Source organism: Psammomys obesus, unplaced genomic scaffold (assembly GCF_907164565.1).
Source record: "Psammomys obesus unplaced genomic scaffold, mPsaObe1.curated_primary_1811, whole genome shotgun sequence".
NCBI lineage: Eukaryota > Metazoa > Chordata > Mammalia > Rodentia > Muridae > Psammomys > Psammomys obesus.
This window is the reverse complement of record NW_026596064.1, coordinates 21,489,519-21,505,791: the sequence shown is the minus strand read 5'-3', so window position 1 is coordinate 21,505,791 and position 16,273 is coordinate 21,489,519. Positions and strand designations below refer to the sequence as shown.

At 35.5% G+C, this 16,273-nt stretch overlaps 1 protein-coding gene across 10 annotated transcripts in view; it reads right to left on the bottom strand.

Moving 5' to 3' along the window:
* The window catches only part of Zbtb20 (zinc finger and BTB domain containing 20), a 767,676-nt gene that overhangs the window by 386,561 nt on the left and 364,842 nt on the right, over nucleotides 1-16,273 (bottom strand). Inside the window, exon 1 of one of the 10 annotated variants that reach the window (XM_055624795.1) lies at nucleotides 12,978-13,017. The exons of the other annotated variants lie outside the window; for them this stretch is intronic. The gene's annotated coding sequence lies outside the window, so the exon portion shown is untranslated. Of the gene's footprint in view, nucleotides 1-12,977; nucleotides 13,018-16,273 lie in introns of those variants that run through there. 10 annotated transcript variants of the gene reach the window in all.

The following is a 16,273-nucleotide window of genomic DNA, read 5'->3' as shown; positions in this document are numbered from 1 at the left end:
GTAGTTTGTACTGCAATGACTGTGATCTGCCTGTGGCCCTGATGCATACTTTCCATAGGGAAGTTGTCTAAGGCTACAGGAGAATGTTTATACCTCTGGGTGCTTTTTCACTCCCAGAAATATTTAGAGAAATAATGCTCCAGTCTACATTAGTTAGATAATAACCTCATTTCTGATTTTTACTTTGAATGTGTAGACGAGGCACAAGTCAACCAGAGGTTATGCAATTAGCTTAGAGTCAAAGAGAAAGCAAGGAATAGAGCTGCAAAAGAAACCCCAGCATGAACTTGATTTTAATTCAATCAAACTGTTAAGGCACCGACCACGCAGCCTCCACTATAATGACAATGAACCTTTTAATAAATAAGTTTTAATCCTTTTAGTTATAAAAAATAACTAGCTTTTAAAAAGATTGGCACCTATAGTTCTGAGCTAAGAAATGTTTACATCAATAGGAATCCTGCTTTGAAGAGGTAAAATTGCCCTGGCTTTATATATGTAATGTATGGGCATTATATATGTTCCTCACTTCATACTTTTGATTACTACAATGGCAGAGAATATGATAAGCAAAAGTAGCAATGAAGGGATTCAGCTATTATTTGGATATGGACTTCTACAGCATTATTTGAATACTTTAACAACATAAACTTAATGTTAGGAAATGCGTTGGGATGTTCTTTCCCCATCCTCCTGGCAGAAGTACTCTTTCACTTTACTGTAATTTATCTAATATAACTACTAAGATGCTTGATACTTTTACATGCAAAGTGCCAAAAAACAAAAAGCAAGAGAATGGATTGCTAATGAAATTCTCTGATTGTCAAAAGCACTTTGGAATGATCAGGTAGTAAATAACAGTATGAGGGATAACACAAAGTGCTTAGATATGATAATACTAGTCACCATAGTAAATGCAGAAAAGAGTACATAGCAATAGAATTTACATTTATGAAGCTATTATGTATGTATATAAAATATACAGAAGCTAATTTTTCAATAATACTGGTAAAATATTGTTCAAAATCTACTCTTGCTGTTTTCTCCTTTTAAAAGGCACTATAGAGAAAAACACTCATATGTCCAAGTGTTCACAAGGAGGCTAGAAAAGGAGATACTTAGCATGCATGAAAAAGATCAAATAAAAGCAGAGAACAACAACAAAAAAGTAACATTAATAGAATAGCAATACAGACACACACGAGATGATCCAACAAAACAGAGACAAATAATATTAATGTGTGGCAGGAACTACAATAAAGCTATGGACAGATGCTCTTTCTGTTTGTGGAAGTATTTTTATGGTGTTCAATTTTTAATGGAATTAAAATGGAAAGAGTATGAAACATTTTGTTCTTATTGTTGCTGCTTAGCTTAACTATGATATTCTAATATCAAATCCATACCAGACTCTGAGAACCATGAACTCCGTGCTTAAAAAGAGGCTACCTCCACTCTGTTATTTAAAAATATTTTTCAGAAAACCCAAACACCTGTTCATTAAGTATGGTAAGCCCTAGTCTATGGTTAGTTTCTACTTGATGAGAGCAAAGAGATGGTAAGAGCAGGAGGATCTACTTGCTATATAGGAAGAATTGAATTTGGGTTCCAGAGAAGCAGAGGAAAAGTCGAAAGGACCACAAGTCATATACACCTGGACTGAATATACCATATAATACATTTTTTTTCATTTGTTCTGTCCTTTTGTCAAGCAAAAGATTGTTCAATGATATTTTCTGGATCTGGTCTGTAAAAAGCAGGATTGGACTTTCATATCCAAGTACTTTTCAAACTATCTCAAATTTCCAACTTGGAGAGGATATTAATTTCCTCAGAGACTCAGAGAAAACTCAGAACAGTCACAAGACTTGCATATTTCAAGAATAGGAAAGTAACAGGCTGATAAGAAAGGGCTAGTAATAAGCACAACAATAACATTAATAGCAATAGAAGAGAACAACTGATCGCAAGGATTCACCTGCATTAAGGAGACTCCAGAATGAGGAGGTAATTAAGCTATATTTCCATCTTCAGGACTCTGCCAAGCTTAGACTCTCCGGAAAGCTGTAAATACTCTGGGAACAGACTTCAGTAATGAGATTGGAATGAAGACTGGATGATGGCATAAAAGCATCTCCCTGCCCCTTGTTCTGAAAGTTAACTATTAAACCATGTGTCGTTCATCCTGATTTGGTTTACTTAGTTCTTGAAACAAGAACACACTGAACAGATTGCCCAGGGCAATTGAACACCCAGTGAAGCCTCTGTGATGACCATGTTCTTCCCAAGAACCCCACTAAAAAGGCTTTTATTATCAGGCAATGAATTCTGCATTGCTGCTAAAGGATGGAAAGTATTTTCTTTTGAAGAAAAGTTCTTCCCATCCATTAATTTTATATTTTGGAATATTCAGCATTTTCAGTGAATAATCTTTTCCACTTGATTCCATTATCCCATTCCTTTCTCTCTTTGTCTGTCGGTCTGTCACTCTGTCTGTCTGTTTTTTTGTACTCTAGTTCATTGTATAATTACTTACTTACATACTTCCTCATCTGGACACTTCATCTTAGTAGAAGATGGCTTTTTTTTTTGCAACACCTTAGTAGAATGGGATAATAAAACTATGGAGAAGGGTTTGGTTTCAATGATATATTTCAATGATGTAATTTATTTACATCCATCATAGCTCATTTTATTGCCTTTTCCTATGGGCTATACATTCTACAGCTTAAACTGGCCACAGTAGTATTTGAAAAATCAGTGGTTAGCCACTGTTCAACCCATTTATCAACACAGCTGCTGCAAGGCTCATTTTATTCTTTTAGAGGAGAGTTTTGTTGTGGTAGGTTTCATTTTCCTCATGGAATCACATTACCAAAGAAACATAAGACTCAAACATCATTTATTATTATTTGGATTATATCTATACTGAATCTATGCTCAAAACATGTAACTCTTCTTAACTTTTATAATCATGAATACAAGTATGCACAGGTATTAAAATTTAAAATGGTTTCCTCTTTTTCCCTGGATATTTTCTCAGGCGAACAATATTTTTTTTTGGGAAGGAGTGCAGAAAAAAGATGTATCATACATATGTGGCATTTTCCACCACATTCTTATTAACACTACTAGTGAATATTTCTTAATACTTTTGTAATGTTTACAACTATGAAAAAGGTGAGATTTAAATAACATGATAGGAGGTCATTCTTAAAAGATTCTTGAACAACAAACATTGACTCACAACACACTAATATTCTATAAGTACTGAATATATTAACAGAGTAAAGCAAGTTGAAGACACTTGAGATAAGAGAAAAAGTAAAAGTACTGAGTCATACTGAGGTTTGTAAAATATAGCAGTATTAATCTATTTTTAAAACAGTATTTGAAGCCAGGAACTGAGCTCAGTAGTGGTCTTACCTTTTAAACATTCTCTCAGTATTTAGTTTTTACTAACTCCTCAGTTTTTAAAAAAATCGAATTTACTTTCAATTTGAAGGAATAAAAATAAGATGTTAAAACTGATAATTTTTTACTTTGCTGTCTTGAAATTATGTGCTCAATTAATAGCATAAACTTTAGCATATTAGAACCTTGAATTCCATCATTTCAGAAGTTGAGATTAAAGTTTTTTTCATCTATTAAGTGAAGAGAAGAGTAAGTATAACAGAGGATTGTTTTAAGAGTAAATGGTTAAAAAAGAGAGGTCACTTAGTAAATGGCAGCCAAGTCACCAAACACAGTAAAACCCAAATAAAAAATATTTCTAGGCCTGTTGCTCTACTAGGTAGGGCTGGTATCCATGCTACAAAAGCCATTAAGCCTCAATAATTTGGGCATTTTAAAATACTCTTCATAGAGTCTTTTAATGACATTTCCCAAAGGTCAGACTAGCTTATGCTAGTGTAGAGTTGCTGCATTTGAAGGAAATTTTATTTGGTTCAGAAAATAAGTATTGCTCCCAAAATCCAGGATCATAGAGACTACACTGTAAAGGGAAAGAGTGATAATTTAGAAAAACTAGGGTAAAACCCTATAATAAAAAGTGAATGTAAATTCTTAGGATAACAGTAAATGTCCAAAGTCAATGCCACAGTGAGAAGAAATATGCTCTAAGCAAACAACTGGCAGATCAGGAAGAATAGAAAGACTTTAGGCAGCTGGAAGAAATGGAATGAAATAAAGTGCAGGACAGAGGCTTGCAAGAAGACAGGCTAAAAGGTGCTCAAAATCCTGAAACTCTAAAGTGAGGGTTCAGCAAGACTCCAGGACAGTAGACTTCAGTGGTAACAAAGCAGGATCAGGATTAGTAGGAAACGAGGAGGGTTAGAAATGAAATCCTTAATGTGTATGTTCGAAGGCGGTGCTAGTTACAAAAAGTACAAATATTGATGCGTTAAATCAGGATGAGGCGAATATAAAGCCAAACACGGACAGCTCTGAGGAGGAAAAATAGTCAGTTTGGTACTCAACTGTCATCACAATTCATTTGTGTTTCACATCCCACTGTTTGTGACATTAACAGAATTTCAAATTTAGCAGTGAACTATTTTTATGCTGTGAATATCTGCAGCCATTTCCATATGTATCTATTGCAGCTAGCAATAATAGCCTCTTGATCTTTAAAATGCTTCCAATTATACCATTCAGATCAGGGGTCATCTAAGAAGTTTTCAAATACTTCTCTTTTCTATCACTTCAAGCAAAGCATTACACATCCTTATTTGCACTAAGCCCAAGTTATTTGGTCATTTCAGTAAAAAATAAAAATCACTGGGAGGCTGTTGTTTTTATTATCATTTCATAAGATTGAGTTAGTGTGAGAGTTTTGAATTGTATTTTCATTTAACTAAAATAATTATAGCACCTTTTCCATGAAGGCATTTAAATATATCAAATTTACATCTAGATTTCCTGTGTGTCAAATATTAGGCAAAACAATTTCAAGTGTTATAATTTACATACTCATATATTAATGCATGTTACATATTAATATATATTAATGAGTTTATGATTATTGTCTAAAAGGCTCTTATGTCTTATTACTGTTGCGGTTATTACAGTTAGTAGCAGATACCATTTACTAAATATCCATTATGTACCAAGATATATCAAGAACTTTACTAGAGACCATAAATAGAGGCCAATGAGGATGTTATTTGTTCATTTTTCCATTAAAGTGTTTAAGAAAAAAAAACAAAAAAACCCCAAAATATAAGGTTCTTATGATCATACAATTTATAGACAGTAGAGGTGATAACTACAAAGGAAGCAGACATTGTGTAAGAACATAGCCCATGTTCCCTTCATGATATACTTCTGCTTTTAAGACTGAAGCAAGACACAGTTTTTAAAAGTTTACATAGAGCTCAAAACGAATTCAGTGGTGGAGTGTCTGCCTATCTGTGTGGGTTCCAGAGTTTAATCCCCAGTACCACAAAAATATAAATAAGACAAAATAAATAAAAAGTTAACAATGTATTGTCAACTGCTTTCATAAGAAAATGCATAAATTTCATGGTATCATTCTCTTAGCATATACACTGACACAGAACATCTCAATTGGTTTCACATACTTTCCCTGATAATATATATATTCAATTCAGTAAACAGTCTAAGGTGCTTACTTTGTAACCCCAACTAGGCCGGTGATCTTAATTTGTTAACATCATGCTTAAGGGCAGATATCTTCCATACAAAGATGTCACTTTTAGACAAAATTGTATTTTTCTTTTTCCATAACTGGTGTTTAAAGAAAGCTGCAGGACCTTATGATCACTGGAGCTTCAGATTGAAAAGTTCCTTTTAATAACTTAAATCCCAAATTGTAAAATAAGCAGCACTTACTATAGATTCGAACATAAATTCTATGAAGAAACAAAGTTTGCTTTGTATAGTTTCATCTATATATTAAACTAAATCATAGTACATACACATTCACAATATAAACCCAGATTTTTCTCAATATATGTTGCAAAAATTATATCTCTGATTCATCTTCAGAAAAAAAAATGTGCCTTGAATTATTTTGTCACTAGAGCTAATGCAGTTACACTGGGAAAATATATTTTAAGCATGCTTCTGGATAATGATACAAAAGCAATAATCATAACAGCAACCACAACAGTAGTGATAGCATTTGTTGAATACTTTTCAGTGTCTCAAGCATTACAACAGGTCAAATGCATTATCTTGCTAATTTCTAAAAGCACTGTAAGGGGTAAAAAATGTTAATCATCTGATTTACAGAACAGGACACTTTAGGTACAAAGGCCAAGTAACTTGTCCAGGATGACTGCCAGCAAGGAGGTAAGAGCTAGGTTGAACCCCCAACAGCCTGCCTCTCTTATGTGTTCTAGGTGGAGGTTATGACAGATACTCTGCATTTTATCAATGCTGTCTTTTGTCTGATGTAGCTACGCTACTGGGCTTGGGATCCATTTGGTATGTAAGCTCAAACTTGAAGACAGCTAATGAGTCAAAGTCTGAGATGCTGCCATTCATACTACTTGGCAATTAAAATGCTCCCTTCTGAGAAGGTGTGACGAGCTAGCTCAAGCTTAGAACATAACACATGCTTTAAAAAGTGCCTGAAGTAAGGCCAAGCCATGGATCTGATTAAAAGCTCGTACTGTTTTTACAAGGGTCCCAACAGTGGCAATCATTTCCCAGTACCCACAGGGCAGCTCATAAACTCCAGTTCCAGGGAACTGAGCCCTCTTCTGACCACTGCAGGCATCAGACATGTACATGGTATACATGCACACAGGCAGGCAAAACACTCATATACATAAATAAAGTTTTTAAAAAAGTTCCCAATGAATGTTAAAAATGGCATCTGTAAGTGGTGAATTAAAAGGTGATTTTTTTTTCTTTTCTTCAGTATATTTTCTTTACTGTTTAAAATACTTTCATTACAGGCCCATGCCACTGCTGAACAATGGGAAATTTAGAACTTTACTTACCAAACTTTCATTTTGTACTATTATTAGACTATTAGCATTCATTAAAATTTCCTCTGCTCTCCGATCTTCTCTAGCATTGTGTTTCTTACTCTGTCCCCCAATACTCTTAGCAAAGTCACACAGTATTTTTATCATCATTCTTCTCTACTGAAGCTTAAGTCTCTCATTTGGACTCCTTGTTTATCTAGTAGAATGCCATGTTTTCTGAACACCTACCACTCAGTTCAATGAAAAAAACTTGAGCACACCTTCTCAGAACAAAGAGGTGAAAGTAAGTGCTGACTCCCTTAAAAGATATGCATATTTCCTGCACAGAAGTTTCCCACAAGGATGCTCCTGGATCCACAGGTTCATTTTGTATCCGCACCAGATTAGGGGGGGAAACGCAGCCCACCCAATTATGCAATAGAAGTCACAGGGAACAGTGATGGTCATGTCTCAAAAAATACCTTCTTTCTTTCTATATATTCCTTCCCGTTTTGTTTAGTTATTTATCCATTCCTACTCCAATATAATAGAAACCCTTATGAAGTCAACATTTTATCTTATTTGATATTATCTCTAGTTTCTAAGAATGGTTATGGTTGCAAGAAATTCTCAATAAGTATATGCTGAAAAGGAGGAAATAAGACAGTGGGAGGGGGGAGTTAAAACTCACACAATATTTCTTATGTTGTCCTGGAAATAATGCGGAAAGTTACCTCAAAACTTCCAGGAAAACATAAAATAGCAAGCTTTCATTCCGTTCCTATGCTGACTGCTTGATAAATTCCTTCACAGACCATACTCCCCTGTAGCCTTTGATACTCAATTTCAGCTAACATATTACTATAGTAATTATAGAAGTAATGGTATTATTTCTCGAGTATTTTTCTCTCCGTGTCTTATATTGTGATTTGTATTTTATACGTATTATAATATTAAAAAATTAACATGTATTTATTCATTATGTATGTATGTGTTGGGGTGGGGTATATGTGGCTATGACTGTCACAGCACATGTTGGAGGTCAAAGGGCAATTTCCAGGAGTTGTGAGTTCCATCCTGTATATTCTCTTCTACCACCATGTGGGTTCTGATAATCAGATTGAGATTTTCAGACTTGGAGGCAAGTGCCTTTACTTGTTGAGCTATCTCGCGAGCCCATTAATTTTTTTAAAAAACTTATTTAATAATTTTGTGTGTGCACTGTCGGGTGTGTAGAGGTCAAATGACAACTTTCTGGAATGGCTCTTTCCTTCCACTGGGTAGGTTCTAGGGATGGAACCCAAATTATCAGGCTTGGTGGCAAGTGCCATTATTTTCTGAGTCCCCTCACTGTCTCCCATATTCATCTCTTAAGATCATGCCTAACGTAATTACTATTAATAATCCAATTTAACAGAGAGGCATAGTGAGACAAAAGATGTCCAATAACTTGGCCAAGATCATTCAAATAGAAACAAGTCAAGAACTGGCCCCACAGAGCATGACTCTGATATATATTCTAGGTGGAGGTTATGACAAGTATTACAGGATGTTTGCTCTGGAGACCGCTGTATTCATATTTAGAACTTGTGGAACAAAGAGTTCTGGGTAAGAGCAGTCAGAGCTCCTTCGTGTATAGTCTTACCCATCAGCTAGTCTGTCTAAGCTTCAGTACCTTTTGCAGTCCAGCTTAAACACCAGAGAGGCAAGGAAAAGAGACACTGAGATCATTACATCCAGTGACAGTGTACTCAAAAACATTTCTCTCTTTCTCTCTATGTCTCTGTCTCTATGTTTCTCTCTTTCTCTCTATGTCTCTCCACAACCCCCCATCTCCATGAAAGGATCTTCATAACAAATCTCTGATTAATGGTGGGAAGAAATGTATCTAAGAGGTCACTGTGACACTACCTCCGGTCCCAGTGTTAGGAGACAGTCTCCTACTGAAGAAAATGGAGGGCTATGAAGAAGTTTCTTTTCATCTTCTAAGTAGTGTCAGGGTATTAACTTATAGTGACATCATACAGCATAGAATCTTGAGTTACCACCTGATCTTAAGATAAGTTTATACATAAATTTATGCTCATCTTACTTTGGATGAGGTAATATCCTCATAATATAAAATTATCCTAGTTGTGAAGAATTTCACATAAAAAACAGACCATCTTTTAGTAGTAAGTCCCAGAATAAGTGGGACTTAAAGTGCTGCATTAAAGTTCCCATCAATAACCAAAAACATTTTTAATTTTTATCACATAGTAACTTATAGCATAAGGCCCTCAAACCCATCAGAATTGTTCTGAGCTACATTATTCCAGTTTTAACAGGAAATACTTAACACACAGTACTGAATATGCATTAGTGTTTAGTTCATGTTATAATAATGAACCCTCACCAGCTGAGGTTCACATACCATAAAGTTTAAGGTCACAATTTTAAAACACTTGTTTTCAAATTCTAATATGCATGACTAACCTAGATAGTCTTCTAAACTTTAGATCCCCACATACCACCTTCACAGCTTTTGATTCAGAAATTCTAAATTTCTAAAGCATGCCTTAGTGTTCCTGCTACAGGTGGTCCCTGTTCTGTTCCATGTATTACCTGTTGAGAGTGAAGAGAAGACTAGTCTAGCAAATGCAACATATCCACCAAAATTGCCCGTGAGAAGATAAGACAGTTTGGTAAAACTTTTAAAAGAAGAGAGAAGGCAAAGGTGAAAATGCTAAACTTAAAGCCACAAAGGGCTCTTTTTAAACCTTTAGAAAGACTGACAATCTGCTTAAAGTAAAAGTGGACAAAGAGTGGCAGTCACAGAGCAGTGCTATATGCACATCTTGAGACAGGCATATTGATTCAGGAGGTTTATTTGATAAAATGTGTTTCAGTGGCTTTGACAAATGTAGTCAGAATGTTTGACTCATCTTAACAATATAGAACATGTATTTATAATAAATATTTGAAGATCTCTTTCCCACTTAACCCCTTATTTTTCATAAGAACTTGGTCTTCTCAACTTGACAGCACTCACCTCCCCTCTCCCATACCTTAGGTCCTTGATCTTCTCCCTCCCCTCCTTTCTTTCTCCTCCCTCTGTCTTCTCCTCCCACTCCTCCATCTCCTCTTGTCTAGAAAGAAGTGATTACTAACACATCAGCATCTGAAGGATACAGTGCATCCACCTTCAAGCTGATTCTTAGGATACTATCATCCATTAATTCTCAGTGGAAGTTTCCTGACATCTTAACACTGTCTTCTCTAAATTATGAGGCCCTCATTTAAAGAAAGTTTAGTGATGAATGTGAGAAATTATTTTACTTTGCAGATGCTGTGGGTTGCATATCTTGTTATTTTTTTCACTTGGCTGTAAGAACTCTGGAACGGTACAGTTCTCCAGCAAGTGCTCTGTATGGCCACCACATGCCTGGTGCCACTTTCACATCTATCTTGGTTTATCATTTTGCCTTGTTTAATCTTTATTACATACAATTCATGTCACTTTTGCTTCACTGTCTGTTTATTTATCTCTGTCAATAATATAAATTCATTAATTGGAACAAGGTATCAAAAACAGCAACATTAAAATGTCTGTATGTTCATGTATGTGCATTTGGTATATGGATCATGCATATCCAAATTGTTAAATTAAAATTAACTTCCTCAAAAGAACAGATTTCTCATAGGCTGTAGACTGTAAGATCAGAGATTCACGAGGCACATTCATCTGTAGTTCTCCAATTTCTGGAGGAACAAATTAAAATTCTACCACTAAACGATCGATAGGAACAAAACAGTCATTTTCATCACCAGATCATTAATTTTGTTAATGTGAATATTAACTGTAGCTCCCTTAAAGGTATTTATATTTAGTTTTCAGGCTAAAAATAGTCTTTGGTATACTCAACCAATTACATGCTTGATTCTGAGAACCAATGAGAACTTATAATCTGGCCTTTTTTCTCTTTGATAATGAGCCATTAAGTCTGCTAAGATTTGATTACAATTTAAGTAAGGTTGAAGTGTTCTCTGCAGATTAGATATCCTTTATACAGTGATAGTCATCTTGGCCTGTCTTTATGTGAACACTATAGAATGCACAAGGTAATACTATAATATACTATATTCACAACTAAATATTATTTTTGTTCCTTTATTTTTTGATTTCCAAATCCTTCTAGATGTTAAGAAAATATAGTAGCACCATGTAGGAATAATGCCAATTTATACTTAGTTTTGTTTTCTGTTGCTGCCACCCCTTGCCCCAATGGACAACCAAAGCCAACCCAAATTCCCACAATATCACAGTTGGATTACAGCAGTGCTCGAGTCTGACCTCTGCATGCTTCCTACAACTTGTCCATACATAGTCCAGAAGCTAGCAGCTGACTTCATTTTTGTTCCAATAGTCAACACCTTCCGTTTCTCTAAGTCACTGTGAGATTTTCCACCAATAACAAGCTCAAAACTCAACCACGTATTCATATTTAGTAGGTTAAATGAGACTCGATTACCAATAACTTGACATAGGTTCATGTCACTCCACAACACTCTGGTCTTACTGCCCATGTATCAGAAATTACATTTTCTCAGAGGAAAAAAAAAAGGTGTATGGGGGATGCAAAGCACTTCTATAAACCAGAGTGCTCAGGAATAGGATCTTGTGCAGGACTTTGGCTCGATTTTTAAGCATTCCCAAGTCCTCATAATGCTGTGATACTCTTAATAAAGAAGGCAGATGGTTTGTTCCCTGAACATATGTTTTAAGTGCCCTCTTTGCTATTTCAAAATAATGGACCAAATTTGCCCTCTAATATTCACAGAAAAAAAAAGAACCTGCCTCTCTGAGAAAATCTGGTCCAGTATAAGTTCAATATTTTTTTAAAAAATCACACTTTCTAAACTTTCTTTTGAGTTCTATTCTACATATTAAAACAAATGTAGCATAGGATACAGTAAGAAAATACTTCCAACTAGTAAACTGGATTAGAAGGCAAAAAAATTTTTATTTATTTATATTTTAAAATTCTGAGTTTCTGAAAGCTAATGTAGTAGACTGGTTTAATTTCTGTGTAACTGCTGGATTTTCCATTTTTATTATTCCTATTATCATTACTATCATGTCTATGTTTTATTGTTAAAACGCTTTGCAATTATTAATTAGTTAATTTAGTCTAAATTGTATTTATGCCTTGTTTTAAATCCATGCTACTCGTAGTTATTACTAGCCTAAAATGCTATTTCTCCAGCCAATTATTCTCATTTCAAAAACAGCTTGTTGTCAATGACGGCACCTTTTCTGGTTTTCAAAGAACATTTAATTCATCCCCAGTAGCTACACATAGTTTTGGGTGCTGTTCACATAATCTAATGCACTTATTTAAAAAGGTATTTCTGTTTACTATCTTCATTTATGAGCCTTCATTTCCTCACTTATTTATATTTCTATTCATTACATTTAGTTTTGAAAAGACTTTAAAGTTGTTTCTTATATCTTACAATGACCTAACAACTCAGGAGTCTGAGCAACATTCCAGATGAAACACACACACACACACACACACACACACACACACACACACACACACACACATTCATACACACACACACTGACAATGAGGTCATTTTGGTTATTAAAAGAGCTCGAAGCTTAAACGAATACTTCAAAACTTTTATGTTCTTATAGAAATTTCAACAAGGACTAGCTAGGTCCTAATATAAAACAGTGTTTAAAAAAAATGCAATAGTTGTACTCACATGTGTTTGGGACACTGCTAAGACGTGTCATAATTAACAATATTGAAAATAAGAACAGGTCTTTAAATTTAGTCATCATTTTGTACATAGTCACAAATAATCTGAGCAAAACTGAAACTATTTTTGGGACAAAACATTAACTTATTTTTTTTTGCTGATAAAGACAAACAACTTGAGAAAACACTCTCTTCTTTTCACGACTCTTAACTTTCACAGTAAATGCAGCACAGAAACTAAATTCTCAACTTAGAAATATGCCGAGCTGTATTTGAATAAACAACTCACCAGACTCAGAGCCACGCTCCCATCTTCCGCTTGTTCTTTCACTTCCCATGCACACACAATCACACTTACCTGCACAAGCCTCAAACATCAGTCTATGTGTGTTTTTTTGAAATGAACTCTGTACCGATGCATTTTTCTGTGTTTCTTTCTAACCCTCGGGAATGTTAAGAATTTAGGAAGAGAGCCACAGCTTAAGAGAGCAATTATTTGCCAGTAAATACTCGATTTGCTTGTCCTGTGATTTTTCTTCTAACTTGCATATTCAATAATCCATTCCTGACTGCGTCACGAGCACAAAAAGTCTTTTCTCCAAAGGAGAATACTTTCGCCAATCAACCTTCAGCCATGCCAGGGCACAGCTCGTCAGAGTGATTTGTTAGCTTTAATTAATAATTCCTCATGCTGCCCACTTTCACAAATAACACAGTGAGACTGAGACACAGGATGGCTGTGATTCAGACCGATAAAAATACAGTGGAAAGGGGGTGTGAAGGGGTGGGAGAATGTAGACGCCGTTTGTAAACACGTCCACTCATACTCTTTCAGTTTACAGTACAGGGACACCGCAGCTGAATTACCACGCTATGTCCTTCAATTTGTATTCAGATGGAAGCCATATGTTCTTCCACTTTTATCTGCTAGGGCCTCCCGGGTGCCAACACCGGCACTGGGCAGGCAACATTTACAAAGCAGGGCTCTAGCCTCAGGATTGCAAAAGTTCACTGCAGGGTGAAGTTGGGAAATCAGACATATACGGCACTTCTCAGTGTGCTTGTGTAACAGCCTGGAACACAGTACAAGTTGGGAGTGTCAGATTTTCTCTTACTAGGCTGTGTGACACTGGACATTTTAGGTAGCCCATAACAAAATTCTCAGGCCCAGTCCGCAAAACAGTAAAGCAACAATAGGGCATTTGTTCAGGAAGGTCACATTTGCTGACTTTTAGTTATGTATCACATATCACATTAAGGCCTAAGAATTTTGGTTGATAAAAAGACTTTCCCGGCTTGCTGACACCATCCATGCATCTTTTAAAAGCGTATCGATAACAGTGCTTGAACAAAGCAACAAAGCAGTAGCGTATAAAGAAAAGTAAAAATTAATAACAATTTCCATGTGGTTCCATCATGCACTCACTCATGGACAACACACTTGAGCCCTGCTGTAAAAGATATGCATAGAGTGAACGAAATTAAAAAAAAAAGAAAAAGAAAAAGCTAAATAGGCAACAACAACAAAAAATGTCTCTTCAAAGATTAGAAAATGTCCCTCAAAGCAACTGGAGAACTCAGAAGCATATTAATATGCTCATAATTTCAAAAGGCTCACAATCACTTGAGGAAAACAAAAATTTTATTCATATCCCTTATCTGATGTGTGTAATGGCAAGTTTATTAATTTATTAAATATATATTTATTGAGAATATATTCTGTTTCAGAAACTGAATAATCCTGGCACTGAGACAGGCATAAGGCAGAGGCCCTGTCTTTAAGAAGTCTGTAACTGGGGCTGGAGAGATGGCACAGTGGTTAACAGCACTGTCTGCTCTTCCAAAAGACCCACGTGTAATTCCCAGCATCCACATGGCAGCTCACAACTGTCTCCATTTCCAAAGGTTCCGACACCTTCAAACTTACACACATGAAATAAAATTAAATAAATAAAAAAAGTTGGTAATTTAATCCCTAGAGTCTAACGGAAAACATTCACCTCTAAACATAGCACAGACATGCAGAAAAGCATGAACCTGGCTCTTAGACATGACATGGGAACTATTTCTGAAGGTAGAACTGAAGTACCAGTGGCAGGAAGAACATTCTACACACAGGCAAACCTGTGAACCCTTTCTAAAACTATTACTAAAATCAGATTAGCAGTTCTAAGAACTGAGGGATTTCGTGCATAGTAATTTCAGATAAATGTCTTAGATAGTAAACAGCTCAGGATTTAAAAACAAATCTGTTAAGAAACAAAGTCCTTCTCAAACCATAATGACTGGTCACCATCAGGAAGGGATGAGGCATCCCCAGCATAGGCACAAATAGGGCTGTGCACAGCCCTTCTCACTCTCAATGTAGTCCAGGTGTCCCAGGCAACTAGGGAGTTGAGGAGTACATGCTGCCTTTGTGTGTTTCCCTACCCATTTATCTTTTGTTCACCACATGCACACTCAATCACTTCTGCTTGTATTGTGCCAAAAGATAAATCATATTTGCATGATTATTACAAGAAGGGAAAATATGTATTTACTTAGTAGCCAAAGATACAGATACCTGCAGTCAGAGAACACATGCTATGCATTACAAAGGGCTGTGCATGGTAAGTGGGGGAAAGTAATGATCTGTCCTAACGTGGCTTCTTCAGAGCATATAAATCCTCTTGGAGACTGGATGACATTCTCAGTGCTCCTGAACATTTGTTTTCTATAATATTCAAATTATAAAGAAGCATTCAGAATACCAAACTTATAAGTTGGTCGTATGTAGCCATTTAGAGAATTTGTACAGTTCATTTATCCATTCACTACGTATTTATCAAGCTTGCACTAAATTCGTGTCACACTCATTTGCAATAATGATAAAGACTATTGAGGACTTCTTATATGCTGGTGACTTATGTAAGAATTTTCTATAAACATATATTTGGAAAATCATCTCATTTAACCAGAATAATTGAGGTAAGTCTTATTTCAATTTTCGTTTAACAGATAATGAATCTCACAAATAGTAAAACTGGATATACATTAAAATCCTAAGAATTAAGACCTCTGTTATTATGTTATAAATACATAGTCACATATAGCATTTATGATACTATCTTTCATCTAAGAAACTCAAATGGTTTTAAATTTAAGAGTGAATGTAAATTGTAACCCTAAAAATAAAACTGGGATATAATACTAGGGTATCCAGTCTAGTCAGCTACATTATGAGAAAAAAATGGCAAGTACATTGTGTTAGACACAGTTTCAAGTGGTTACAGTATGCAAGCAAGCAAGCAAGCAAACACAAACATGTAACACAATTTCTCTTACATACAGCTTTAGGAAGCGCGGCAGACTCATCTATATCATAAGACACAAAAGAGACAGTAGTTTAAAGAGAGAAGGGAGAGAGGCTTTGGATCAAAAGACCTAAACCTGAATTACAGCTTTGTCACTTATTAGCTGTATTCCCAGGGTCAAATTATTTAGCTTCTGTGATACTCAGTTCCCTTACTTCCAAAACAGTTTGTTACTAAGGGATATTACACACACACACACACACACACACACACACACACACACACACACACA